The sequence below is a fragment of the Talpa occidentalis genome, unplaced genomic scaffold (genome assembly GCF_014898055.3).
Source record: "Talpa occidentalis isolate TD23 unplaced genomic scaffold, MPIMG_talOcc4v2.1 talOcc4.13, whole genome shotgun sequence".
Classification (NCBI taxonomy): Eukaryota; Metazoa; Chordata; class Mammalia; order Eulipotyphla; family Talpidae; genus Talpa; species Talpa occidentalis.
The window spans coordinates 96704983-96732709 of NW_023601322.1; the positions used below are offsets into that span (position 1 = coordinate 96704983).

The 27727-nt window shown below is 37.4% G+C and overlaps 1 protein-coding gene and 1 non-coding gene across 2 annotated transcripts in view; one reads left to right on the plus strand and one right to left on the minus strand.

The window, feature by feature from the left end:
* COL25A1 (collagen type XXV alpha 1 chain) overlaps window positions 1–27727 on the plus strand; it is a 358553-nt gene that overhangs the window by 125096 nt on the left and 205730 nt on the right. The gene's annotated exons all lie outside the window — the stretch shown is intronic.
* Window positions 14485–14588, minus strand: LOC119243876 (small nucleolar RNA U13). The gene has a single exon (XR_005124875.1). It is a non-coding gene; the product is annotated as a small nucleolar RNA U13 (small nucleolar RNA).

A 27727-nucleotide genomic window follows, 5' to 3' on the forward strand; every position in this document is an offset into this window, starting at 1 on the left:
TATGCCATTGCCTGTTTTCCTCTCCATTTTTGAAGATTCGTTCAGGGTGTCTTTTAACTGCATGTGAAAATAGACCCATTGAAAGAAACTGGGTGTTCAGCACCTTGCCAGCTGTTCTTAGCTCAAGGTTCCTTCCTGTAATTTAGAGATGTTACTTCCTGAAAGATTATTTTTCCTTCATTGGGATAAATCTGTGTATTTAATGGACTACCTACTTTATAGCAATTGCCTTGAAGAAAAACCCTGTAATCATTAACAATTCCATTCCTGCTTGTTCCCTAAGGGAGAGTATTCAGCTACCTGCCTTGCCTCCAGCAGTGTAGGGCTAATTGTGGGAATAAGGTTCCGGGTTGCACATTCCTCTGACAGCTCTTAGGAAAACAGTTTTCTGTCTTAGAAAAAACAGACATAGTTTTCCATTGGCGGGAAGGGGCTTATTAGGTGGAATTACATCTCAGAATACTTCTGCTTGTTTTTGTTGTTGTTTTTGTTGCATTGCTTAGGGGAGTTATGGGCGCACTTAATATGCTTTTGAACATTCTAGAAGTAAATATGATCAATAAATAAGCTAATTCAGGCTCCTTAATCAATGAAATGTATTGATTAACAAAAAATGCCCATTGTAGTTAAAGGGGGAATAAAAATTATGCTATTAAATGTTTTGCTATCCCAAAAAGAGGATATTAGTAGAACTGAATCGTTTACCTGTATAATTATTTGATTTGCTGCTTTGATTTTGGGTAGAAATCATCCTTTATGGGAATTAGGGCTATTCAAGGCAAGAGATGGATCAGTTTCCATTTGTTGTCCTGTCCACTAAAGAAGGGACATTTTATTACTCTTCAGCTGTCAACACCCCTTTTTTAATGTAAAATTTCTTTTGGTAAGATAATATCAGATATGATAATATATCAAGTGTTATCAGGTATGATAATTATTTGTTCTTCACTAGTGAAAACAAATTAGATCCTGAAGAAAAATAAAGAAAACATTTCATTTTTTCATCTTTCTTTAGAAACTCATGTTTTCTCATGTGAGACTGTTTTTAAAAAATTTTGTCAGAACAGGAAAATAAAATAAGAAGTTTGTGTATCATGGGAAGTTGAGATGGTCGCTAGAATGGAAAATTATACAAAATCATATCTTTCAGACTTATTTTAGATGGTGATTATAGCTGATAATCCCTAGCCTCCACTGAGCACACTGACCACATAATTGCATGGTGGTGCTTAACATTACATTCTGAGATGATAATTAAAGCCTTCAATTTAAGTCAGGACAAAATGCTGAGAAATATATGGGAGGGGAAACTGAATAATTAGCATACTTCATACAATTAAACAGTGATTAAATAGGGATGAAAGATTGTCAAAAAATGCCATCTTAAAAACAAATTGTTGACGATAAGTTTTGAAGTCAATGCCAAAGCCTGAACAGTGTGCTAAAAATAACCCTGAAAAGTGGTGCTTTCCTTCTTGTAAATCTAGTTTTGCATTTTGTGAATATCTTTTTCCTCCTGCATTGAACATGCTCTGAACTTTCAAAGCAAGGTCATCAGTGTAATAGCTGAGACTGGAGATAATGGACTAAAGTTAGCATATAGATTTTATATAGTTGTCCTTCAATTTGTATAAACTTGTTTGCATCTTTGTATCAGAGCAGCATGAAGATCAGAAGATGCAGGGGATTCAAGATGAGGGAGGAATCCTAGGAGGCAGGAATAACCCAGAGTGGCTTTAGGACCCAGGCTCATGTGCAGGAGCAGTAACAGATGCCTTATGCATCTGCAAGGACCCATAAGATGCTTTAGCATAATTATAAATATATCAGTGTCCTTTATACAACGGTGGGAATAATTTTAGTTTTCATCTCCAATTTCATCAATAGAACATGATTCTTTGTATCTGTGAAATGCCTTATTTCTTAATCTTGGCCTCCCCAAAATATATTTTGTTACCGAGAAGTTTGGTATACTTTATTATTTGCATTTCTGTACATTTTTATTGATTGACCTAAGTCTTAATTTTGCCATAATTTAATTATAGTAATTTAATCATGTGTTTATTCATACAACAGACATCACTAATAAGTTCCTGTGGACTAGGAATGTATTGCCCAGTTTAATATAGAACAGATTGCAAAAATAATAAATAACTTTTCCTTTAGAAAGACATAGTTAATAGAATGATATCATTTTGCTTTGCTAAGCAAAGATCTCTAAAGCAAAAGGTGTGATTTGGGGAAGGAAATCTGATAGCACTAACACTGGATTCTTATTTTTCTAGTTGCTAGTTCATTTTTTTTTTTTTGAAGAAGGAAAACAGTTTTATTGACGTTCTTACTTTTTAAATTTTCTTTATAGAAGAAACATTCTTTGGCAACACTGTATATGATAGAGTGACATTCCTGTTAACACAGAAAATTGGAATTAAACACCCACACATCAGTCATTATACTCTGTTATAAATTTGAATGGTGTCAAATAAACATTGTTGTGGGCTCTGGAAAGAAGTTTCTGACTTAGAATATTATTTGGTTTCTCCCATAGAACTGAAACATCCAGAGGGGAAGAAGCATGGTGAGAACAGGTTGGGACTATGGTGGAGAAGTGTGGGTGCTTCAGTGATGGGGGCACTGTGCTGATTACCCCTGGTGGGGAGGAGGGGTTCTGTACTTGCAAAATACTAACAAGAATGTAAACAGGACCTCCCCGGTGGCGCAGCGGTTGAGCGCTGGCTTGCAAAGCTGCCCATGGCCTCTGCAACGCCGGTTCGATCCCCGGCTGCTCCCCGGCCACCGGAGGAGGGTCCCACATGGCGCGCAGACCTCTCCTGCCGCCCGCTGCTCCCCTCAGCAGTGTACTTCGGTCCTTCTGCCTGCTCTGCTCCCTGCTCTGGCTCTGGTGAATTCTCTCACCCTCCACACTTCTGACTGTACCCAGTGCTTGTATAAACAAAACAAAACAAACAAACAAGCAAACAAACAAATAAATAAATAAAACATGCCTCTATTAAAAAAAAAAGAATGTAAACAAATGGTACTTGAACTAAAAAAAAAAAAAAAAGACCCACAATATTTGATTTGTCTAGCCTTAGAAGGTCCAGAAGAGTTAAATTTTAGCTTCTTTTATAAAATAAACTAGCTGTAGAAATCTAGATCTCCAAAATATGATGAACACGAGTTGTGATGAACAGTGCATGAAGTCTTCCAATCTTCCAGAATTTCTTGCTGTCCTTACATTTTTCTACTCTCCTCTCTTTCCTCGGGATTGCCTTATTGTTGAAGAGTGTCCAAGTGAGTGAATAACTCAAGAAGGATATTTCTCTGTGTTCATGGTTCATATATTTTTCCTGGAAAGTCATTTCTCAGTTGATTTAGTATCAAATATACTTTTGGGCATATCTGAAAATCATACCTCTATTTCTTTTGCCCCCCCCCTTGTCCTTCACATACTTATAGCCCCAAAATATCTCTCGATTTGAATTATGAATTACTTCCCTTAGAGAGTTCCTTTGGAATTCTTCACTTCAGTCCCTTAATGGAGGACACTAAACATGGCAGCTTCCCTACACAATGTTTTCCTTTCATAATTCCTGGTAGCATTTCCTTTTGGACATCTTGAGTGTGTTTCATAGGTATCTACTTTTGCTGCTGAGTTTCTTATTTTAATAATTTTTTTAGAGCTGTTTAGAGATCCATACTAAACAGATATTTGCCGCTAGATAGAACCCAGCCTGTAAACTCCCCTGTTCACAACCCTTCTCTTGCCGTTTCTTACTCGAAGGTCAATACAGCATAAGATGGGTCCACTACACCCTCTTTTCAAGCTAACAGACTTACCTCCTGCAACTTGATGGCTGACCCTATCTCTCTTGGCATGGTCTCCATGACTCATGCCTTCTCCGATTTTTTTTATATAATTATTATATCATTTTTCATTTTTGTACAATGTATGCATTTTCATTTTGGTTATATTCCCCATACAATTCCCACCCCCCTTATTTTGACCTTAATCCCTCCTCACCTCAGCTCCCCCCCCAGTAGTGTGTAGTGTGTCTCTTGTTTATAGTTGCTTGTTGATTTTGATTTTTTTCTTTATTATAATTAGTCTTTTTCCTGGTCCCTTATTTAGGTTTTCTAAATTCCTGCTATGAGTGAGACCATCCGGTAATTTTCTAGAAATGAAAAAGTAGAAAGGGAAAAGCAAAATCCCCCCTGCAATGTGGTGGGGAATTTCTTTTAGTTGCTGTTTCATGTGGTGGCAGACTATGAGTGCCATGGTGGTAGATGTGTGTGAGCCCCTGTCTCTGCATCACATACAATGCTGTAAACCAGTGCTATCTCTATTGAAAAAAATGAATCAAACATACATTAAAAGACATGTGTCACACCCCCCCCCCAATCACTGAATAAGATGATTTACCTTTCAGGTATATAATATCATGATTCAAAGTAATACTGTAAGAATGTTATACTTTATTTTGACTCTTATTTCAACTTGTGATAGTGATTTTGGAACAAAACCATTTATGCATTTTGTCTTTATAATTATTTCATTGGAAACCTGTATTCAGACATTTTAAAGAACTTCCTGCTTCTCACTGTTCTAACAATTAGCGGTCTAGATATCTAATTTGACTGCAGTTTGATTTTGTTTCAACAAATACTTCATTAAAGTATTTTCAATGATGGCAATTTTATAATGTAGCTCTATATTAAATATATAGCTACTCCTTTCTTCAGGGGACTGAAAAATTGGGTGATTCTGGTGACTTAACCCTACCGCAACTTAAATGGAGGAGACATTTTCACATAAGGAAAGCCTCTTTCATTTGCTACTCATTCTGTGCACGCCATGCATAAAGAACAGACCTTGTCACCTAGTGTCAGCAACCTCACACTCTAGGACTCGCCACCAGTGAAATTCCTACATGTCATGCTGATGTTCTTGGGAATGTGTTTGAGTCCTGTGCCCCAGCCCTAGTGGATTATTTTGAATTCCCAGGACACACACACTCCCTCCGGTATCCTCATGACTTCCACATGCTGCTCCCTTTGCCTGGATGTCACATTCCTCCTCTCAAACCCACCGTCTTTCACTCTACACCTGCACAGCTCCTTCTCTTTCAAAACTCAGCTCAGATGTCATATCCTCTGGGAACCTTTCTCATTTCTTCCTGCTCCTTCAAGTCTGGATTGAATGTCCATCCTACATGAGCACTTACACATAACTCTATCTTAGCAAGAATACTGTTTTCTAAATCTCTGTCTTGAGTTGTTAGCCTGTTGATCTCAGGAAGTAAGGCATTTATCTCTTAATTGCCAGCAGATAGTAGATGCCAGTTAATGTTAATGAACTGATGGGAATACTGTTTAGAGATACTTATTTGAGCATTGACTCTGGTTTTTCCATTGCAACCTGGATAAGCAGAGCTTACTCTTACACAGAATTACTTCCAAATCCTATAGGAATGTACTTTTCATTTCTGTATATATTTGGACCTTATCTTTAATAATTTGGATCTTACTCTAGAGCTGTTATCATTTGTTATTTTTATTTCATTGATGAGGGATGGACATTGACAATTATAGGTCTCCTGTTGTATGCCAGATTATTTTTTTACTAAGTATTCAGTATACTTTCTCATTTAATGTTTATGATAATCCTTTAAGTTTGGTTTATAATTTTCTTTGTATAATTAGGAACTAGATACTAAGGAATGTTAAATAATTAACTCATTTTCATATCTGGCAGAACCAGGATTCCAACCCTAGGTCTCCAGTCTATGCTTTATGTACTGCGCATACTGATTTTGGTTAGATGCATATGGAGTGCTTATCAAGTGCTTATGAAAGGTCACTCTAAGAGTATTTTCATTGTGGGAATAGTATTAAAGAAACAATTCATAGAATGGTAGCTCAGTCACCAGGTCTTTTATTGCTCCATTTAGTATATTCAGTTTTAATTATGATTGACTTTATTTTAAATACCTCTGGACTTTATTCAATCTTTTCCCTATTGTTAGACTTTCAACTTCTTTTTTTTATTGACCATTGCTTTATTACCTCATTGAAGTATCAGGTGTCCATTATTGGGAATCCTCATGTGTACATGTACATCACGCTCACCACCAAAGTCCAGTTCTGTGCTTTACCACACCACTGTCCCTGGTTTTCCTGCCCTTCTTCCTACTTCCCTCCTGCTAACCACAGACAGGTCTTATAGCCCCCAAATGATTGTGTTTGACTTTAACATGTCCATTAAACAACAGTAGAGCAAACATTTTCAAAAACTACATTTGTATAAAAATAAAGTCTCCAGGATACTTCGATAATGACAGCAAATTAATAATGATACTAACCTAAAATTATATTTGATATAACACACACACACACACACACACGCATACATGCTAAACCATACAGACAGAGCTTTGTTTAAAAAGCATCTCTTGTGTTATTGGACAATCACTTTAAAATGCCTAAAAATGTGATACTGAAGCTCTGTGCAGTGTCCAGGATACGGGGTCTGGTTTGCACATTTGTGACAAATCTCTTCCCAGAGCTGCAAAACAATTTGTTTCTGTCATCAGGGGGTTAAAGAAGTAGTTTTCTTCCTGTGCTGTTGAGAGACTTTTTTTCCCTGAGAGATCAGGGAAATATATCAGATGGGGAGTTTATTCGCATTTACCCCAATGCTACTAAAACAGTTGTTTGTTTTTTCTCTTTCCAGTGTATAAAAGTCCTTCCTAATCTCCACTTATCAAAGAAATCCTAGAACTGCCCCAGTGTCCTGCCACCACTGCTGATTCAGGACTTTGGTCTTCCCATACATCGATCTATTTTAACTTGACTGTAAGGGGGGGTCTGTCGTTCAAAGCTCAGCTGAATTTGGTCGTCCTTCTTCAAGCCTCTGTGGACATTTGCCAATTTTGTAAAACTGTCTCAGAGTTCAACAGACTTTTGCATTCTTGGCAAGAATCCACTTCTAAGAAATCAGGGATAAGAATAGAAAAACCTTTGTGGAAATGTGATGGAGCAGTTTATACCATATACTGACTCATTTTTCTCTGCTCTAGAATGATATGAATGTTTCAGATTACATTACACATAAAATTGCTTTTGGGAAGATGACTCTCATTTTTCTTCTTTTCTGAGGATGTCTTATTAATACAGAAATATTTGTGCATTACTTTTGCTTGAAGAATTTAACATACACTGAGGATACTCAAAAGGTTAAAAAAAATCTGCTTTTTCCCAGATTATGTAGCAAAATAGAAATACTGGCTTTTGTAATTTATTCATCCATTTAAGTAACCTTTGCAGGTATCAGAAGAAAAAAATTTTAAGTTTCATAATTAGGTTTATTAATAGTATTAAAGACAAAATGTGATACTGGAGCTCAATAGTAATGTTGAGCAGTCAATATTTTAAAAAAGGATCTGTCCTTAGTGCTTTACATTTTTTTAATTTAGTATTCATAAGAGTACTGTGAGAACTAACTTTTTACTTACTTTTTAGAAAGAGGAGCATGAAGCACAAAAACTTTCTGTGCTTAGTTTAGAAACTTTCCTAAGTTCACATAGCACCTAGCCAGTGCACTTCGGATGACAAAAGAACACAGAACAGTAAGGAATACCTGACATAACAGGAAGTCTAGAGGCAGGGCTCCTCTGTCAGTGATTAACTAACTTAATGACATCCTCAAAGGCCCAGTTTCCTCCCATCTTTCCACTTTGCTGTCCTTACCAAATTATCTTATCTTTCCAGACCATCTAAAATGGTTGCCACATTTTCAGGTGCCATAGGCAGAAATATTTATTTGCACAGAGAGAGAGAGAGAGAGAAGGACATGACCTTTTCTCAGCTTTCTTCTTCATACATGAGAATCCCTTTGTGCAAACATCAGGGCAGTCTTCTTCTGGTGCCCAGTTGGCCGGGATTGCAGATTATGCTCCGGTAAAACTAACTAACACCCAGGAAAGCAGAAGTCTACACCCAGATTGGCTTCATCTGATCAAATCTCCTTTCCTGGAGAAGAACAGCTCAGCCTCTTCTAGAAATAGAAGCACATAGGACACTGGACAAAATGGTACTTTGCTAGCAAGGAAGGAGGTGGGGATGGGGCATGGCTGGTGGAGAGGTCAGCAGCCTTGACTGCCTCATGTAGCTATGATGTCAGGTTCTCGTGCCGTTTTCTCTAATCTTTTGTAAGGCCATTAAGCAATTGTAAGCAATCGAGGGTGATTTTTCTAACAGGAATTTGGGGTACAGAAAAGTTTGATTCCTTAATGTCTCATGTGTAACTTGGACAAACTGTAGCTTGGAAAGGGCATGTGGGCCTTGATGTACTTTCAGAAAAATAGACTGTAGTCAGTGTCTCTAACCTGTCTACTCTCCAAGAGGCATCAATCACCACAGAATGGGGAGGAAGAGGCGAGGAGGGACCTCAGGCCTCCTTTAAATATCAGGAAGATCTTCTGTAATAATAGATTTGTTAACTGTGTTTATTCATAAGAAAAGGGAAATGTAGCGAGGTAATTTAATTTGTAGTACTAAGTCAATTCAGGCATCATTTACTGTTTCTCTGATTCATTCAGTGCGTGTTTATTTGGTGTGAATAAAAGCAATAAAACAAAGCAAAAAGGGAAAGAGAGAATGTGGTGAACAGAAACTGGAGGGAATCAACAAAGCCTGGGGGAACCATAATCTTCGTCTCAGTGATTAAGTATCAGATTCTTCCAGGATATTGGAACATGAATTTCTTCGGTCTTTAGGGAATAGCCACTCAAAATTGAGTCAAAAATGACATTGGGCAACATTTTTTAATCATTATGTGATTAAACATTTATTATATTCTTGACACTATTTGCTATGATATAAAATCAAGAATATTTTCTTCCATAAAGCATTATAATCTAATGGGGAAGAAAAGCAAATAGTTCATCATACTGGTTGATTTTACAGTTATTTTTACAACACTATGTTCAATTACAGTTAATTTTACAACAGTATGAAAGCTGTAGAGTGGACTTTATTTAAAACCTAAAAGGCCACTGAGAAAGGCAGGGAAGGCTTCACAAAGGAGTGTGCTGTTTGGGCTAAGGTGACAAGGATAAGAATTTTACCAGCAGATTTAGCTGTTACCCCAATGACTGGGCTCATGTCTGCCCTGGAAGTCCTGGGCTGTATTCAGCAAGAGAGAAGCTTCAGAGGGATGATTCCAAACCCAAGAGAGGGGACATTACTGGTTTATTTGCACCTGACAGCTAAACCCAATAGGAGGTGAAGTTGTGGGTTATGGGTAAAGTACTCATGAAGTAAGGACACAACTCAAATAGAGGCCTGGAAACAAAGGGGAAGCCAGAAGGATTTACTGGCACTCAAATCCTGAGCAGGCCAAGGACAGCTGCAGGGGGACTGTGGTTTAGGGTGTCCAGGATCCACTTTCCTGGAGTGATTTTCTGACTCTCACACTTGTCATAAAGCTGTCAATTCCTGTCGGAAGCAGAGAAGTCAGGGAAGGCATTCCACACAGAAGGAACAGTAGCTGTGAAAACACGGCATCCTCCATTAAGGAAACATAATTTATGGCTGAGTGCAGATTCCACCTGTAGATGGAGCAAGGGAGGGTGGAGGAAAATGGAACAGGTGGCCAGGGAGGTTGGAGGGGTCTTGTGTGCCTAAGGAGTTTTGAAGTGACCTGTAGGTGAGGAATCCTTGAAGGATAAATGTTCCCGGGACTGCTGTAGAATTGGTTTGGAGATTTTCAGGGAGGTGGGTAAGAAGCTATTGCAACAGAGCAGACAAGAGCAGATGAAAGCTCAGTGGGGAGAGTGGCAGTGGGCATGAGGGAGCAGGAAATGGACATTATCTGCCCTCCCTGGCCTTGGGAAACCCACTGCATGTATGGGGTGACAGAGAGATGAGGGTGAAGGATAGACTTCTGAATTCTGGTAGATAGTGGTACCATTACTTTTAATTGAAATTAAAGGGTGAATAGAAGCAGGATGCATGGAGGGGGAGCGGTGAAGTTGGGACAAGGAAGGAGGAGCCGTGAAGGAATAATCTGAAGAACATAGTTTTGTGTAAACGACCTTGGATGGGGTCTGCAGGGCTTGCCCATGTGAACTTGATGTATTGACCTGAAAGGGAGGAGTAAGACATGAGTTGGGGTCCTCCCCATGGTGCAGCGGGTTGAGCACAGTGCTGTGAAGCTGTCCACAGCCTCTGCAGCATGGGCTCGATTCCTGGCAGGCCAGGGAGATTCCCACATGGCGCAGCAGACCTCTCCTGTCTCGCCCGCTGCTCCCCTCAGCATTGTTTTCGGTCATCTGCCTGTTCTGCTCCCCGCTCTGTATCTGGTGAATCCTCTCACCCTCCTGCGCCTCTGGCCTGTACCCCAGCTCTTGTACCAATTTTTTTTTTTTAAAAAGACGTGAGTTGGGCCTGCAGATTTGAGAGGCATCGATATTTAGGTTGAAGCACAGGGTTGGGTAAATTCCCACAAGGAAAACAGTGAATAGAGAAGAGTATAAAGGAGGAGCTTTGAGAAACACTGACATTCCAGAGACAGTGAGAGAAAGTAGCCTATATATAAGAGAGTGGGATTATGGAAACCAGGTACGCAAAATTTTGAAGCTGCAAAATCATAAGCCTGGTCTGTCTTGGGGCTTCCTGGGGAGGACCCACTGGACAATGGGTCTGAGGGAGGGAGCACAAATCAAAGATGTGGTTCCTCTGGGGGAGTTCCTGCTTCCTTTCAGCCTTGCTTTTCAGCAGCACGAGGGAGCAGGACCACCAGTTAGTATGAAACGAAACAATGGTGTGTGGTATTTTGACTTTAAAAAGTTACCTTAGTGAAGGCTAGAGGAAGAGAGAAGGGTTATGTATAATGTAATAGGTCCAGAGCTGAATGATGCTGGTTTTTGCCAACAGGAAATAAGTAGATCAAAAAGAATAGAAAAGGGGTGTCATTAAGTGGGTGCTTGCCTCAATCTCTGGGTGTTCCTATCCCTGGGCTCAGTGCCCTGTCATTTGTGAGGGAGTCCCGAACATTCTCAATAATTCTCACACGTGCTCATCATTGAGCACAGAATGGGGTGGGGGGGGGGTCTTCTCTGACTGGTACCCAATGGGGTATGGCTGGAGGTACAAGAAATACCAAAGACGTGGCCATCAGACTGACTTTCAGCAATTCTGATCATCAGTATCTTCTACTCTCTTCCACCCTGAATGATAAGTTAATGCAAAACTTGAAAAAAATACAGCAACCAAAAACTCTTCCTAGCAATTATTTAGCCTTTGAATCCATAGCACACAATCTGTATCTTCTCACTTCATCTAGGTGAGATTATCTTCTCACTAAATTAGATTGTACGAACATGATCGATGTACATAAATAGGTCTTTGTGATATGCAGAAAGTTTAAGCTGTTATGTTCTAGATTTTTCTTTTTAAAGAATAAAAGATTGAGAAGAGTTTAATCACATGGAATTCAAAGTTAAATGGAATTTAAGAAGATAAATGCTGTTAGACCTTGATCTGCTCCTCTGTCTGACAATAAGCTGTGTGTCCATGAGAAACTCACAATGAGAAAAAAGATGAGGAGTTTGATTTATTTGTAAGTATGGCTTTGTTATAATAGGTCATCTGTAGACAGGTTGCTCCCCTCTTTTGTCCAAGGCCTGTCAGTTTCTGAAACTTGTTACTATGACTTTAGAGATGTTAGCACTGTTCTGGAGGCTGATCTGAAGAGGGGCTGATATCTGCTTTCTCCATTTATTTGGGGTGAAATTACATGATGAAAGGTGAGGGATACCCACCCATCTCTCCTGTTTTTCTTGAGTCTTTTCTCCCACACCCACATTTCTAATTCACTTGTCAGTGGTGAAAAAAATTTTATTATCTTACCAAATGATAAATGGTTAGTTTTCTTTTCTCAGTAGGAATAGATGAAAAATTTTTATATCACAGCTCAAGGGAGCTGTAGTGCATATTACTTCTGGTTTGCTACATTGAGGTCAAAACTTTAAAATGCCTAGTTATTGTTGTGAATGAATGAGGAGGAAAATCTGTAAATATAGACTGTGGAAAATAACTCCTGAAGACCTCACTGAGGTACATTTAATAATCTAGGGGAAAAAAGTTTTCTTGTAATTTTTAGTAACTGCCTTATTTTCTTCAGTATCACTTTTTGTATAATCTTGTTTTATTGGAACCCATGGAGGATATTGAATTTATCCTAAACTAAATCTAAAAAAACTTATTGGAGCTCTTATTACATTTTAAAAGGATATTTAAACTTGTGTGCCCTTAAGATCCAAAGCGATTAGTAGGGCTGAAATTTTCTTCCACTTTGATGAGAGCTTTGAATTATTTTTCGTGAATCTAGCATATTCTTTCTGCTTGTTAATAAGACATGGGGCTAAGCAAATGCTTTCAGCCATAGTTTTCTTATATGGATTTCCTTATTGATTTTCCATGACTTCAGAGATAACTGAATTCCTCTCCACAACTGTCATGTCTAATGAGAGATACCATGATTAAAATAAAAGATCATTCTTTATGGAAAGTGTCACTAATTAAGTATACAACTTCAGCACTTGCTTTTTTCGGGACTAGTTGTAAGGGAAGCTAATACTCTTTGTGCTCTCTAAGTAAATACTAATGTCAAGCTATTGATTTAAGTCGATTGAGTTTGTGGCAAAGTTGAGGAATTGGAATAGAAATTTCACATTCATCATTCTCAAATTTTAAAAATGTCTTATGTCACTAATAATAATCTGTCATAGGAAGTTGTTGGAGGGGATTGGGAAGAAGAGAGACAAGTTTGTGTAATTCATTACTGTGTGACACTTAATGTTTTTACGTACAAATGAACATCCTTCCTTCCCCTACCTATGTTCTCATCACCATAAGGGGAAAGATGTTATGATACTAAAAATTAAATGTAATAGTGGATCATCCTGACATCCTTAGTACTAACATATTCTGGAGTAAAATCACTGATTAGGTTGGTTATACAGTAAGGCAGTTCTGACAGAAAATCTCACAACTTCCAGAAATTAACCTATTTAATAAATGGAAATTAAACTGGTACTTTTTATGAAGGAAGATGAAGTGTATTTAAAAGGAAAAGTTACCTCTTGGTATGTGAAAATTTGCCGAAGAGGATTTGAGGCTTTACTTAATATCTTTACCTTCTGTTTTCTTGGGAGAACCAACCTCACAGAGCAAGCCCCAGAACTATACCCAGGGTCAGTTTACACTCTTTAGAAGGAGGAAAAATGGCATATTTCCAATAGAATATTTTCTGCCTTGTTCTCATAACCCTCCATTTCACTTTTTCATACACTCCATTTTTCTTAGGGTTATGTATTATGAAATTATCACAAATAATGAGGTTCTTCCACTTTCTTCACAATTTCGTTTGAATAACTAAAGGCAGATTTTTTCCCCCCTTTTTCTTTAAATTTTTTTTATCATAGGCAGTTATAAACAAATGCAAAAGGATTGAGAATTGAGAATAGTTTAATGAAATCCATTTGTCTTTACCCAACCTCAACAATGATGGATATTTGGCCCCTATCCCTCCCCACTTCCCCATTCCCCCAGGATTGTTTTGAAGAAAATGCAAGAAAAAACACCATTTCATATGCAGATACTTCCATATTTAGCTAAGAATTTTGTACTCTTCCTTTGCCATATCCCCAATGTTATTATCACACCTAAGAAATAGCTAAACATTCACAATATATCAACTAGCCAGACCCTCATTTCTCATTGTGTTCTAAATGTTTAGCATTTCTTTTCTTTGTGCCAGTATCTAAATTGGTTGATGTGTCTCTCAAGTTTTCTTTCATGTGTGGTTTGCCTCTCCCTCTCTATTTTTCTTTGTTGCTGATGGTCAAGAAACTAGGTAATTGTCCTGTATTTTCCCACAGTCTGGATTTTATTACCACATTCCTAAGGGTGTCTTTTACTGTGTCCCTCTGTTCCCTGTATTTCCTTCAAGTTGTTGGAGCTGGAGGCTTGATCAGAATGAAGTTCACATTTTGGCAAGACTCTGTCATAATGGGAGTTTTGGGCTTCTGTTAGGAGATAAATAACATCTGACTTTTGCTCTTGCTCTCTCATTATCTGACTTTGATGAACATTCACTGGAACCACTCACTCGTTAGGGAATTGCAAAAAAAGTGATTTTCTAATTTTAGTGTTCCTTTTTTGCTTATTAGTTGGACTATTTCTATAAAGGGGAACTTCCTGTCATCATTGGCTCAAGTCACGCTGAACTAGTGTTCTTATAAAGTAGGAAGGGCTCGTGCTTAGTTCTGATCAGCCTTCGAAAAAATGGATTGGTTTCCTAGCATCTGCCAAACATGATCACAGCGTGTGCATGTTTAAAATATTGTTAAAAGCTCATGAATTTAAAGTGTCAATAGTTAGTAGCTATTATCCTTCTAAGTTTTTTTTTTTTTTTCATGTCAGAAGGGTAATGTGCTGACGTCGTAACAAGGTTTAAGGGAGGCACATCACACGTAGTCGCGTAAACACACAATCATCATGCTTATGAACCGGAAAAGGATCGTCCTTCTAAGTTCTGGAACTTAAAGCTGATGAGCTTTTCAACTTGAATCCTGAGCCCTTTGGCATGACTGGCGTGGAGATCACATCCTTCCTATATATTCATATATAGCAAGATGCTTTAGGTTTATCTCGATCATTTCTTAACCCAGACCTCAATTCAGTTTCTCCAAGGAATCCTTGTTCCCTTCAGTGGGAAATGATATTTCATAATTCTGAGTGTCTTTTGAAGTAAGAACAATCACTTTTAAATTTACTAATTTAAAATAAAATAGAAATGTGGTTAAGTATGCAAATGAAATACTTATATGCATGATCACTTGACTTTAGAGGTGCTCCTAAAAGGTAGGTGATAACTTTTAAAAGTTGACTTTTATTTGAATGATGGAATAACTTGCAAAGCAAGTATTTGGCAATGCTGCCAGAAGGAACGATTGCCATGTCTACTGAATTTGTGTAGAGTTAACATGTTGGCATGTGGATTTGGTTCATGAAACCATCATTTCAAATGATTAGCAGTGGTAAGAAAAGAGTGAACTTCCATGAAAATGAATAGGTTGATTATGTCTCCAACTTGTTTTGCATCGTGATATATGACCCTAACTTAAGTTTCTGAAATCAGGTCTCTTTCTGGGGACAAGAATGGTGTTTCAGAATATCACCATTTCTATGACCTGTGATTAAAGTTCTTTGTGTTAAAGAATCTTGTGTTTCTTCCATGGTAGTGCTCTTGACAAACCAGTGAGATGAACTATTGGTTGGGTTTTCAAAGAGATCGAAGAAGATTTCAGCAGGAAATCTGTGCAGACTGTGTGAAGGGGAAACCTAAGAGAAACATTGGACTGACCTTAGCTTTGGGAAAGATTCTGCCCAATGTCAGCCTCCAGAGTAGCTTTTGTCAGTCCTCCATGCTGGGGAAGGTATGTTGTGAATGAGATTATAAACATTTGGAATCAATTGCTGGTAAAGGCAATCGGAGGGGAGCATGGAGAAGTTCAAGAAACACCTAGACTTGCTTCTGGAGAAAGGGAATTGATGGGTTTTATGGGAAAGCAGGAAGGTTGTATTTAGATTCTGGAAAGTAAGTGGTAATATTGAAAAAGATAGGTTGATTGTGTGGTGGTGGGTGGAAATGGGACTTTCAGCAGTGATCATGATGTAGTGTGTATAGATGTTGAAATATAAAGCTGTCCACCCAAAAGTTAGAAATAGAACCAAACAAAAATTAAAGGGAACTTATATCAGTTGTCTATTCCTCGGATATTTCACTTAGAGCTCCATGAAACTTCTCTTTGAAGTAGCCACTATTTAATTTCTCTACCATACTGACTCTGGAATTTTTTTTTAAAGATTTTATTTTTATTTATACAAGCACTGGGGTATAGGCCAGAGGCGTGGGAGTGTGAGAGGATTCACCAGAGACAGAGTGGGGAGCAGAACAGGCAGATGACCGAAAACACTGCTGAGGGGAGCAGTGGGTGTGACAGGAGAGGTCTCCTCGCCATGTGGGTATCTCCCTGGCTGTCCAGGAATCGAACCCGCACTGCAGAGGCTGCAGACAGTTTCACAGCGCTGCGCTCAACCTGCTGCACTACCGGGGAGGCCCTGACTCTGGAATTTTGAGAACAGGAATAATTAGTCATCTTTGTTCTTTGCCTTCCTAATGAATTCTATTTTTTGCTATCAGGTGAAACTAGACCTAGATAGTACAGTTGTTTAGTAAAGAAAACCAATGTAAACAAAGAAGAGTGAGCTCTAAGATGATCTTTAATGATCTAAGAGCAGAGTGTTATTTATTTTTCTGAAAATAAGAGTGGTTAATGATCATTCAGAGTGAAAATGACTCAGATTATCAAGGATGTGTGAATTCTACTTAAAATGCATCTCCTACGCAGGAAAATATTTCACTGATTCAACTCGACTGGCTGCTTTATCATCATCTCCAATACATGATATTGATAAAGGGTCACTAGAATGCTGCTTATCGTGAATAAGCAGAGGTCTTCATAAAGAACATATAACACCTGTTCCCAGTGAATGCTATTGCGCTGTCATATTAATGTATGATCTTGGGGTTTGATGCCTTTGAGTCCAGACATATTGGCTGCACAGTGCTGCTCTCGGTAATGTGCACTTCACAAAACAGAGAACCTTCAGTCTCTGTCCATTTCTTGGCATTTTGGTTTTGCATCGTTATTATGCCCTCTTCCAATGAAGAGTAATGGGGTGAATTTCCTTTGCTCCCCAAAGCATGTTTGAGCACCAAATTTTCATCACTCCTAAGTTAAAGCATAACAAGCCCACAAACATATTTAAGAAGAGAGACGTGTTTTATTTACTTTGTCTTAATAGAAGCTGAGTCCTTACAAAGGGTGTCTTTGGTGTTCTGACAGATGTAAAATGGAATGGATTCTCAGTGCATGCTGGAATCATTTGTTACCTAGTAACAATGTAATGATTGTATGGCTATTCATAGTCATTTAAAGAATTGGGATTTGAGGAATACTAGAAATTTTAATTCATCACTTTGAAATTTTGAGTAATTCATTTTGTTATTTGTGCTTGAAATTTCCAGTGTATCACAAAATTCAAGTTGGAAGCACTTTTATTTGGGATAAGGTTTTACCACATTAATAATGAATGGGTGACTATTTGGGAATAGAATGAAGTGACTGGTATTTTTTTCAATTCTGAAAAAAATGAGACAAGAAAGAAATATCAACCAATGATTCAAATTTGTTCCGGTCTAACCTTAACAAGGCTCTGCTTTACCTTCTGTAGATTTTGCAAAATCTATTTTCAAGAGTTTTCTTGGTAACTCATCAGATGACTTCCAGGAAGCCTTGTTTTGACTTTCAGGAGAGGATTTACAAGCTAATCATTGAAAATCCACATTTCTACTGCAGAATGTCTGAAATCCTAAAGTTTTCAGACATGCGGCATGAAGTGTGTTGCCAAAATATTGTATCTTAATGCTGTGTGATGCCAATGATTTGATTAAGTTGACAGTCAACTACCAAATATAAGAAGCTTATGTCAAGTAACAGATACGAGTATGAATCCAGGTAAGCCCAAAAGAAGGTTGTAGTAATAAAAACAGAATAAAAGATTCCTCAGTGAGTTAATATGAAGCCTCAACTTGTTTTTGAAGAATAATTTTTAAAAAATCTTACAAAATGAAAGAAAGGGAAAAAATCATGGTATAAAAAGAACTCAAATGTTGAAGAGGATTATGGCGATGTATTTAATGGTTCTGTCCTGATGGAGTTCAGTCTCTGTGCCAAGCAAATGTAATGGAAATGAGGAAAATTAAATTCGTTTGTAAAACCTCAGTTTTTTTTCTGGCAGGGTCTGAATGAGGACTTGTTTGACTAGTCAGCCCTAAATATTATCTCTTATCCAGCATATGACTGTGGTTTGGATGGATTTCCTTTGTATTTTTATGCAACTATAAATGGAGAAAGGAGGTGCTCACTGGCCCCCACTGGAAGGATATTTTACATCTGTAGAAAGGTTTCCAAAACCCTGGAAGACAAATTTTAATTATTTATTCTCTACTTCATTTAGTGTCTCATTCATTCAACAAATATTTGTTAGAGCACTTCCAGCACTATGCTTAACTGGCACATAATATGAGAAACAGAACTTTTAAAATTATAGTTTCTTTGATTTATTATGATTATGTTCTAATTAAAATTTCTTAGGTAATTAAAAACGCTTTGCCATGAGAATACCAAAAGATAATAAGTAAATGTTGGTACATATTTAGAAAAAGCTATGATCATAATTTTGAAGTAGCCAAGATATCATCTAGATTACTTTAAGAATAAATAAGGAAACCTTGCTTTTAAATATTTTGTTCCTAAAAGGCTTTGCTTCAGGTATTACTTTACAGGATTGCTGTTAGTTCTGGAAAAATTTCTTAATCCTTAGATCACAGCATTTTATTTTTAGACCTACCTTTTGATACTGTGTATTTTTTAAGAGGAAGGATTAACTTTGAGGTGTCAAAGGAACTTTAGTCATAATCCATGAAAGTGTTGGGGACTTTTATACTAATGGGAGCACGAGGATGCAATTTTTAGTTTTAGTCTTTTTCTAAATCAGTCTTATTAAAGTCAGGTCTGATAGTTCCCTCTAATTTATAAACCAAGCTCTACATGGACTTTGGAAGATGAGCCAAGTCTAGGATTTCTTGTTTTGTTGAATTTCAAGAAGAAAGTTCGAATGATGTTTTGTGTAACTTTCTGTAAGGATGAAAAAGAGACTGTAACTTTACGTTAAGTTGCGGTGTGGCTGTTGGCATTAAAAATGTCTTTTGAACAGTAGCTCATTTAACCTTCAGCCCTCAAAATTTCCTGTGGACCTGGACGATGGCTATCCCCAGTCCATTGATGAAGATTCCTGGGATCCCACAGATTGAATGTCTCAAGTCCTACAACTTCAGCTGGACTGAGACTCAAACTAGAGCTTCCCATGCCAAGTTGTGTGTGCTTTCTTTATTACAACTTAGCTATAGCCAAGAAATCTTGGAAGTTAATAAAATTGCTATGTATCTCTGAGACTCAGGTCTTGTATACAACATGTAAACCTTGTAGTCATCAAATTCATACCCTTGTTTTTGACAAACAGTAAGGAGAACAACAGGGTTTAGCATTTTTGTCTTATCCATCATTTAGTGCCAGTATCTTAAAACTCAATGTAGAATAAAAGGGTAAGAATGAATCTTGAGGATTGCCCCAAAAGAAGTCTGATCTTTGTGGAAAGTAATATTTATTCCAGCGTGTGTGTGCGTGTGCACATCATGCGTGCATATTAAATGTTAACTTCTTTTCAGAATGTGTGCCTCTGTCTCAGGTCTTCCTGTGGACTAGCAGTACTTGCTCTTGCGTGATGGTCACTTTCCCTGGGTCAGAAATAACCTTCTTTCCTGCATTGGGGGGGCTATAAATTTTTCGTGATCCCAAGCTGAGTTTTAACCAGTCACCTCAAGGTGAAAAGCTCAGTCTCACATTGCTGTTTCCTTGGGCTATCACCCATTGCCCCTGACCGTCATGTCATAAATGTTTTAAGACTCTGCAGACCTTTCAGCCTCGGGTCTTGGTTCTAATCCGAAATAAGATAGCACAGGCTCATATCTCAAGGAGTCTTGGAAAACCTACTCCTGATTTTGGTGTTCCTGCAGGCCCCAGACTCTTCAGAAATAAGTGGTGATGTGTTCTGGCCTCTTTCAGTTTTAAAATAGATTCCCTCGGAGTCTAATGTTAAAGACAACAGCATTGTATGATTTGTTTTATTTTTTTTTCACCCAAAGAGTTATTAGTTAAGCATATGGGCTACTACTAGTAAGCAGGAAAGAGGGATTGTCCTGGAAATGTTTTGGCTGACTTCTAGAAGGTCTCTATGTAGCACTCTACTATGAATTCAGGGTTCAACATTGTGGATATCTATAGAAGTGTAGGACACACACATGCACACTCATGTGCAAAGACTATTTGTATTAAAATAACTTTCTAATCAACTATGAAATCTCAAAAGAAATGCCTGCTAATTGAGAATTAAATTGTAGGGCTTTGAGGGCAGAGGGAGCACTTTGCGCTGAGAAAGACATCCTTAGTGAAATGAATTTGTGTAGCATCTTAAAGAGCGATGAGATTTGAAGGTACAAAAAGAAAAGAGAGAGTATTCATGAGCAAAAACACACAGGGAAATGTGAAAGCCTCTTAGAGAAGTAGGGAAATTATTCTAACTTTACTTAAGGGGTTACAGGAGGGAGAATCAAAGCAAATTAAGTGGAAATTAAGGTAGTGGATTAGATTATTGAGGCCTTTAAATGCCAGGCTGAGGACTTTATACTGAAACATTTCAAGAAAGGCTTCCACCAACTTACTGTTAAGCTATTTTATATGATTATTCTCCTGGGGGTGTTTCCACATTTGTATTTTGTATTTTGCCTTTTACAGTGGGGAAAGAAAGAAAAGACAATCAGGAAATTTAGATTCCATTCCTGTACATTAAAAACAGGAATCTTGCTGAGCAGAGGATCTTCCCCATGCCAATTCATTTTTTAAAAGTTCTCTCTCTGTTTGACCCAGGCAGACTGTAAGTATTAGCACCTTCAGCTTAATTCTGGTGACATGCATTCATCTTTTAAAGATGTCAGTCACTAATGCTATGTCCGACAGTTCTCTGTACTGTCCCATCATATCTCGTTACTCACTATAGTTCTCTGCATTGTTAATTCAAAAAATAAACTTTCAAGTAGAATGTAAAACTGATATGTCCTACTTGACATTCTGATCAAGATGTAAGTATATGAAACCTAAGTGTAAAGAAGTTTTTTTTTTAAATAATACTTATAAGTAAATCTTTTTTCATAAAACATTTAGACATAACAGTTACATTTCAGCACTTGCAGGCACTTTGTTTAGCTCTGGTTGCTCTAAGTTCTGGAACTGTATATTTTAAATTAAATATTTGAAAACACTTTCAGGGTTTTGTAATGATCTCTTGGATTTTTCTTATAAATGCAATGAAATGACTGCTGACAGATATCTTCCTCTATGTTTAATTAAGATGCAAAATCATTTATCAATGGAAAAAAATAGTATATGAACATAGAATGTAGAAGAAAAATAAAGAAAACCTATTAACAAGGAAATAGTAGTAGGTGAAGAAACTTTCTTGGGTAAAAATTATTAAAGGCTTGTTATAAATGGAATTCTGTGAGATTATCGGCTCTTTATTCTTTTTATACTTCAAATGTACTAATTTGGAGTTAAAATACCTAGAGTAAAAGCAATTTTCTTACTAAATAACTTCACTTTATTACAAAGTAGCAATATTTTACATCTATATGCTTTATTTTGATACAGAAATATATAGAGAATGCCAGTTAAAACTTCATGCAGAATATATTTATGTAACTTTAAACGAATCTTTGAAACAATTATTTATCAATTGCAGTTCTAAAATGTTCAAATTAGTCACATAGTAGATATAGCTGCATTCCCCAAGTGAATCTGGTGTTATTATTTATGATCATTCAAATAAGAACTAAGGTGAAGTTTATCTGTATTTTTTTTAGTGAAAGAACAGAATAAATAAAAACAGTGCAGTTATATATAAGAAATTACTGCAAATACTTTTGAATTATATAGTCTGTAGAAGGTAAGAGAAGCTCATATTTATTAAAAAGAGGTATTACCAGATATACCTCAGTTATATCCTTTGAGATGAACATTCTAGTCAAGAAATTGAAAATCTGCAATGAAACTGACCTGCTCCAAATAGATCAAAGTTTCATTGAAAATTTTTTTCCTTATTTTGGCTTTTTTTTTAAGATTTATTTATTTTTGTGCATACAAGAGCTGGGGTACAGGCCAGAGGTGCGGAGGGTGGGAGGATTCACCAGAGACAGAGTGGGGAGCAGAACAGGCAGACTGACTGAAATACACAGCTGAGGGGAGCAGCAGGCGAGTCAGGAGAGGTCTGCTGCACCATGTAGGTATCTCCCTGGCTGGGGTCGAACTCATGGTGCAGTGGCTTCTGTTAGCCTCATAGGTTGCTTCTTAACCCCTTGCGCCACCAGGGAGGCCCCTTATTTTGGCTTTTATAGGCATGGTTCTACTATTGAATTTTGCCATGGAGAAGGGTGAAGTCAATCTGGTTGTTTTGTTTTGTTTTTTCCTTTTAAGAAGTGACCTGCTTTTTCTGGCAGGATTTTTAGAAGTCTTTATCTGTAACTTTTAAAACTATATTTCAAATTACATTGTTCATTGTCCATTTTTCTTGGGATATAATTATCCTTTCATGTCAGGTCTTGCTTTTTAAAAGATCTCCTTGAACTACTGCTTCCAAGTTTGCACTGTGTTTGCCCAGCCCTGCTCTTCAGGTACCATCCATGTGCAAGTACAACTACTTTCTAGTACTCAGTGAAATTTTTTATAAAGAATTGGTAAAAATGACATTTGTAGGGCCTCCCTGGTGGTGCAAGGGGTTAAGACGCAAACTATGAAGCTATTCGCAGCCACTGCAGTATGAGTTTGATCCTCTGCAAGTGAGCAACCCACATGGTGCAGCAGACCTCTCCTGACTCGCCCACTGCTCCCCTCAGCAGTGTACTTCGATCAATCTGCCTGTTCTGTTCCCCACTCTGTCTCTGGTGAATTCTCTCACCCACCACACCTCTGGCCTGTACCCCAGTCCTTGTATGCATAAATAAATAAATCTTTAAAAAAATGACATTTGTGTTTCTGTATCTTTATCTTTGCTCTGTGTGAGTGATTTCTAAAATGAGAAGGGGGAATCCCTCTACTAAAACTAGAAATCTTCCAGAGGGAAACTACCTACCTGTTGACCCTGGTAGCTCATCTTCTCATAAGCCTGCCAAGCATCCCACCTGTGTCTTATACCAATCATCCTACCTAGGATATCTCTGGCAGGTCTTACTGGTGAAAGACTCTCCTTTCTGAAGTTAGCCTGTAAATACTGGGAGAGCCAACTTTTTCTTCAAAAGTGCTGGCACCAATGCAAAGCTAAGGATCAAGAAGAATCAGAGAAACTTAGAACCACCAAAGGAACAAAATAAAATGTGAGTAATGGGATTTAAAGAAATGAAGATCTAAAAATTGCCTGAAAGAGAATTCAAAGTAATCTTCACAAAGTCAATCAGTGAGCTACAAGAGAACACAGATATATAGTAAATGGATTCAGAAAAATAATACATGAAGAAAAGGAGGAGTTCAATACAATGGTTGAAAAGATAAAAAAGAACCAAACAGAAATTCTGGAGCTACAGAACGACTGCACTGAAAATTCAAGAGAGGTCTAGTATTGGACTTGATCTAACAGAAGAAAGAATCAACAAAATTGAAGACAGATCATGTGAAGTTAGTTATACATGTAGAAGAACCAAAAGAAAAAAGAATGGAAAAGAGTAGATAATGCCTCTGGGATTTATAGAATATGATCAAAGAAAGCAATATACGCGTTATGAAAATCCCAGAAAGGGAAAAGAACATTAACTGTGAATAACAGAAAATACTCCTACAATTAAGCTAAATTTTAAGACACCATCATTGCCTTTTAATGAGTATTTCCATGTGTTAGTATCTAAGATAGAAGGTTTTCTTTTAAGGGCATATTGTCTAATTTATGAATCATCCTTTTCATCTGCAGAAGTGTTTTTTAGGACACCATGTATGGCACTGAGATGTTTTCCAGAAGTTAAACTCAACTGAGACAGCCCTTAAACCATATTAACTAACATTCTCAGGTATCTGACAAGATTGGTAATATTAAAACATAAAAAATATTTCTCTAATAATGTAAGATGAACAGCACAAAATATTCCTTACCCTGGTGTAGATTATTTTTAAAATAATACTTAAAGTTTAAATTTTTTTTTTGTTAAAAATGTATTTTCAATTTAAAAACAAAAAAGGATACACAGTCCATTCATTATTCCAGAAGCTTCAGAGTATTAAATAACTCTCCCACTAACTTTTCAGATGCCAGTCAAGTTGTGTGTTGTTTTAAAATATAATTATATGAATAGTTATAGAATGAAGTGCAACTAATACTCAGAGAACAGCTTGAACCTCTGTCCACTGCAGATATCTGACCCAGTGTTTAACCATTACGGGACATTCAACTTTCATTATACTCACATTCTGAATCGGGGGGTTCCTCACATACCACATGGAACAGGTGCCCCCTTATTCAATGTCTGATAGACCCTTTTCTTCTCCTCCCTCCCCGTCACCTTATTCTGCTGAGCCAGATAGAGCAGCACTCCTGTCTGCGTCCTGTCAGTGAACTTATTTGTACCATTTTAATGGAATAAATAGGTTTTATTTTCTAGATTATATAGGACAGCATCAGATTTACAGAACTGACCATATAGTACATAGCATTTCCACAGACCACCCTTATACTCCAAATTCCCCTATTATTAACATTTTACATTAGCTTGTTACACTGGTTAAATTTAAATGAACCAATATTGACATAGCAATATTAGCTAAAGTCCATACTTTGCTTGTGTGGATGTTGAGAGTCGAACATGCAACACATGTTTTAATTTTCCAAGTGAGATTCCTTTTTTATCCCTGGTACCAGAATGTTTTGGAGTCGGACCTTAGCATCCTTTGGCCGTGTGTTAATTATGCATTATTCATTGTGAAAGGTTCAGATTTGTTATGCTGCAACTGTTCAGGCCTTGACAAATGACTCTGCTAGGTCACACCCATCTAAGTAAATAAAGGACAGCAGGAACTGAATTTTTCTAAAAAAATGTGTAGTACTGGGAGCTTCTTTGGCAAGTTACCATTTGCCCTTTTACTTTAAGTCTAGAAAACTTGTGCTTTCCAACAGAGCTAATAATATTTTTAGGGGAAGGGTCCTTCTGGGACTTCCTTGGTAGCTTCCATCCCCATTACTCCTTTGGCTCAGTCTACGCTCTGCATTTATTAAAGTTTACAATAACTTCTACTCTCTTCTTATAAAATATTTTGGATATGTTTTCAGGGTAAAAGACTCTTCTGTGCTACCATTATTCTCTTAACAAGTATGTATTGAGCATTTTTATGTGCTCGGCAATGTTCTGGGTGCTTGAGTGCAAACATGAACATATGCAAAGTTGAACATGTTCACTTGAAGCTGGCAGAAGGGACATTTGCTGAGTTGCTTCTGCAAAATGCAGAACACCCTGAGGAAACACAGGGAGATAAATTTGGACAAGAGGTAGAAATTGTAGACTGCAGTTTCTGGGTTCTATCTGTTGATGACTTATTCCACAGTGCAAATACATAATTGGAGATGTCTTTGAGGAAGATTAATTTAAGAGCAATATGTTGTATTGCAGCAGGGAATGACTGGAAGCTATAAGTTCACTTTGAATTTTGCAGTTGTCCAAGTGGAGGGAATGGAAGGCTAAATTGAGGCGGAATCGGTGGAATTAGAAGAAAGAATGGATTCGAGATATATTGCGCAATTGTCAAGGGAGGAAAGAGCAGCCAATGTTTGTAAGACTGGAACCTGAGTAGGGGGGAGAGCTGGCCTGTGGACAGAAATGAGATGCAGGAGGTACATCTGCGGCAGGGTGAGTCTTGTTTCTAAGACCGGAGGAGCCTGACGGCTACCCAGGTGGGTATGTGAGACCATGAGCCGTGCAGGCTTGTATCTTATCCAGGCCTCAGGCCTGGCACTAAATGCAGGTCTGGGTGAAGTGGGGGTGCTGGAGCTCAGGGTGCAGAGCGTGAGAGAGGCAGAGAAGCCACTGGGACAAGGACATGGGCGTGGAGGATGGGCGCAATGATGTTGGAGGGGGCAGTTAGCAGTGGTCAGAGAGGAGTGGAGGGAGAGCCAGGATGGTTTGGTGTCACAGAAGTCACAAAGAGAAAGGACTCCATGCTGCTGTGCAGTTTAAGGCAGGGGACGGTGAAAAGAAAAGGTTGCTGAGTTTGGAAAATTATTGGTGAATTTTGAGAGCTCTTTTGAAATTGAAAGGCTAAAATATCAAAATGCACAGAGGAGTAGAGTATATATAAAAGTTACTTATGATGATTATTTCAGAAAACAGAGGAGCACTAAGCATTATGTTCCGGAAAACAAAACAAAGTGCAATGAAACAGGCAGGTAGCTCTCCGAGGGGAAAGTTCTGATTTACATCAAGTACAAGATTGGTATCGCATTATAAATGATCATGCTGGGCGCACAAAACATAATGGAATATGGGCTTGGATACTGGGCATAAAAAACTGGTGTGTGGCTTTTGGTATAACGATGCTTATACCAAAGAGCACCAGAATAAATTCTCAAGGAATTCAATTTAATGTAAAAAATGGTGTGGGCTCCCCTGTAGTGTTAGCAAGATTAAGTGTGTGATGTGAAAATAAACAGTCTTCAGCCATCTGGATCACTAGGAATTATCATAGCTTGAGAACTTGCAGTGGAAAATGTGGTTTCCTTCTACTTTATATTGTTAATTTTTTTTTTTTTTTTTTGGTGGAGAGGTAACTTGTAAGCCCTTCATTATGGTTTGGATTTTTAAATTTCAACTTTACAAGATACTTAATACTGTGGTCTTCATTAGGGGAAGACATACCAATAGCTCATCATTTTTTTCCTTTTTGATTTATTATTTTTTCCTTTCAGCAAATGTTAATGAAGTCGCATCTAAACTGTCACGGTAACTGAGTCAAACGTGAATCTGATGTGTCCTTTGCCTTCAGATACTTTTTAATCCTATAGTGGAGACAGAAAAAAAAACAAAATAATGCAATAATTGGCCTTAGTTCTATTGGGGAACAGAGTTATCAGGGAAAAGTTTTGGGAATGTTTGTGATTTTTTTCAGGTTAGTCTGAAATATGGGGACATGAATTATTTTCTCCCTTTAAAAACAACTACATACAGTTCTTTCCCTTTTGGTTAAATTATTTTTCTGTTGCTGAATTTCAAAGAGTAGATAACAGGAAAATGAAAAGATGAATGGGAAATGGACATGAATAACTAGGGAGCTGATGAAAACTATTTTATTTTGTCCCCTTGTTTTATAGCTTTCTTTTTAGAAGATGATTACAGAAACCTGTCTATCTGCATAAAAGTTTTTTATTTTAGTGTGGAAATCATTGGTTGCTGTATTTTGGCTATACTGAATATGTTGTTAAATAAGAAGTGAAGCAGGCTGGAATGTGTGAATTAAGACAAGTTGTTAGAAGTTGATTTTCATTTTTTTGGCTTTTGTTTTTAGCTTGTCATAATTTTTGACTTCTAGTTGCAGTCACTAAGCAAATTATATCAGTAAATCAAACAGAAGACTATTATGGAGTTAATATAAAATATTCTTAGACGAGACTTCTTAGACAAATGCTTGGATTGGTTTCTCAGTAGGTCCTGAAAGAGATGAATGCCCCTTTGTTTGGAAGTCCTATTAAATTTTCATTACAATATCAAATTTTTTAAACAGTTTGTTTCCTTTAGAAAGTTTTATTTTAGAAATGGCTGTATTGGGCTTGCTATATATACAATAGTTTACATAAATTTCTTTTTCTCATCATATTATGCTTCTCATCCAACAATATTCTATGAGAGATTTTTTTTCTTTGTGAAAAAAAACCTTATTTTGTAGAAAATCTC